This window comes from Eptesicus fuscus, chromosome 17, assembly GCF_027574615.1.
Source record: "Eptesicus fuscus isolate TK198812 chromosome 17, DD_ASM_mEF_20220401, whole genome shotgun sequence".
In the NCBI taxonomy this organism is placed as follows: Eukaryota; Metazoa; Chordata; class Mammalia; order Chiroptera; family Vespertilionidae; genus Eptesicus; species Eptesicus fuscus.
Genome location: NC_072489.1, coordinates 50,478,084 through 50,481,004, shown reverse-complemented (window position 1 = coordinate 50,481,004; position 2,921 = coordinate 50,478,084).

Sequence of the window (2,921 nt, the reverse complement as noted above, 5' to 3'; positions counted from 1 at the left end):
ACGTACAAGAAACAACCAATGAATGCATAAATACGTAGAACAACAAATTGATGTTTCTCTCTCTATCTCTCTCTTTCCCTCTCTCTCAAATCAATAAAAAAGAGAGAAATCAATATAATGAGGGTTGGAAAATCTCAAGTGTAGACATCACAACATTCAGTGTCTTTTCTTCACAAGACCTTTGAGGGACACTGCATATCATCCCCGCTTGCATGTTGGCGGCCACTAATTACCTTCTGAAAACCGCTTCAAACCCCAGCTCCCTCTGGAAAGGGATTTTGAAGTTACTCTGTCTTAACAAAGTTGGATTCTAATTTAGCGCTTTAATTTTCATTTTTTAGAGTCTCCCTCTCCCCCTTTTAAAAAAGTTTTATTATTTCGTATGAGAATCTCACCCCTGGAGTTCAGGGATATGAAGAAGTTGCCAAATTTCACGTGAAAACCTTCGATTTTAATGAAGTGGATTTTCTCATCCTCCTTCTTCTTCCCTCAAGAAAACTTCAAACTCTGAAACTCAGAGTGGAAACGAAGGGCCTTGGGTAAATATGCACAAAGATGAAATGACGATGTAGGCAGCCTGGCTCCGGAACAGACAATCCTAATGATATTGCTTCCGTGGGTTTCCCCCTCCTCCCCCCACCCCCATGTTCATTTCTTTCTGAGTAATGTTTTGGGCCCAGTGGAAAAGCGCATGATGTTTTCTGGTAGCTGAAATGAGGTTAGAGTAATGAAATTCTGCCAACTGAAGTTTAGGAGGAAACTGCTTAGTAGCTGCTGGGACACAGCCAGTTCCTAGGAAAGCAATTGTGTAACCAGCAAAGGAACTTAGTGGCTCATAGAGCAGTGGGTGTTCTCAAGTGTAGGTCCCAGTACTATGGTGGGCCAAGGCAAGATTCCTGTTTGAAAAACTGGTCAGAAATGAATTCCCATTGAACTGGAAGCTCCAGGAAAGTAGAGCTGGTGTCCTGTGTTGGCCAGATCATCCCTAATGCCCAGGCCCAAATCTGTGCTTGGGAAAATCAATGGAATGACTCCAAAGGGGACCATCTGAGTGATCAGGTAGATGGCTCTTAGGCCCCTGTCAGATCCCTCCCCCGCCCCCCCCCCCCCCAACCTCTGAATCTGCTGCAGCTACATGGACAGTTGTAGACTCAGCCTGCATTGCACAGTGTGCAGGGCTATGTGTCAGGCTCCCCATGTTCTTCCTTGGGTCTTCTCTGTGCTCACCAGAGTTTGCATGGCGGCATGGGACAGACTGGAAGTGGGGTGATGCTAACACTGCTGGGGGGATCTCTCAGCCAGTGAAGGCTGGGAGCTGGTGGACAAATGTTGGTGGATCAAGTCTAGGTGGACAGCTGTCAGAGGCATCCTATATGCATGGAGTTGGTTCTCTGTTGCTCATGGCAGCACCTGGGCAATGCATCCTGACACTGTTATTTTCTCCTTCTCTGTCCTGTTCTTTTCACCCTCACTCCTGCTTCCGGAGATCATCTGCCACATAAAACACTTGGGTCCTCGTCCTTGGCTCTCACTCTACTTTGGAGGAAACTCAAACTAGACAAGTGTGTAGGAAGGGGGAGGCCATAAGCTTTTGTTTTTCCAAATGGGTCCTCCCGTGATTTCTGGCTTGTTTGTGTTGCCATCCTAACCATTAGGGAATTAGAGCACTGGCCTTGGATCTGGTTGCCTGGGCTCACTACTTACTAGCTGTGTGCCCCGGGCATGGTTCTTAATCCTTTTGTGCTTTATTTTCTTCTGTAAAATGAGCATGAGAACAGCACATACTTACAATTTAATCAGAGCATTTCTATAAAGCTCTTAGCCCCACACAGTCACATGTGAAGTGCTCAATCCACGCTGGCTGCTGTTAGGACAGGCACTTCTCATGTGAGGCTTCTTTCAGTCTTCTACAAAACCCGGCTGTCTGCTTAGATCTATTATCCCTCCAACAAAACTCTAAGCTTCTTAAGATAGGAACCTGTGGCTTTTCCATCTTCGTGTGCCCCGATGCAGCCAGCTCTGTGACTTTCACAGAGTGGGCATCTAATCCTGTCACAAAAATGAAAGAACGTCCTGGTATTATTGGCAGTGATTTGAATAGCAACTGCCTATTCTCAGAACCCGGATGTCTGGAATCTTTCCACTGTCCATCAGAAGTAAAGACTGACCCTTGTCCCCCCCAGCCCCACTCCCCCTGAGCATGGCATTTTGAGTACATTTTTCCAGAAATGTCATCATTATCAGATTGCACTTATCATCGATTTACTAGTAGAAGCACTGAGATTAGGAATTAATTTTTCCCCTCTCTACCAGTGCTGTGCAATAGAACTTTCTACATTTTGGGAAATGTTCTCTCTGCTGCCCAGTATAATAGCCAGGAGGTGCACATGGCTCTTGAATACTTAAAATGTGACGAGTGTGACTAAGGAGTTAGATTTTAAATTTCTAATTTATTTTAGATAAGTTAAATAAGAAGAGGCACACATGCCCGGTGTGCATAGTACTGGACAGCCCAGCGCTCTGTAGCTCCAGCATCTGGCCCAGGGCCTGGGGTTGGTGATGTTAAACGTTCGTTGAATGAAAGAGTGAGTGAATGTTAAACACTTTGCCCCTTTGCATATCTACTCTCTTCTTTGCTCTTCACCACTACCCCTTTAGGAACCATAGCAGGAGGTTATTATTTTATAGATGGTGATGATGATACACCTACACTACCACTGTGACCATTAATAGTATCCGTTGCAATAACCAATAAGTATTAAGAGTTAACCTAGGCACGTGCTCAGTATTTTAGACATGATTTTTTTATTTATTCTTCATAACAACCCTATGAGTCCGTATCTTATTTTGGGTTTCCCATGTGTTGGTCTGCTAGGGCTGCCATAACAAAACACCACAGACTGGGTGGGTGACTTAAACAA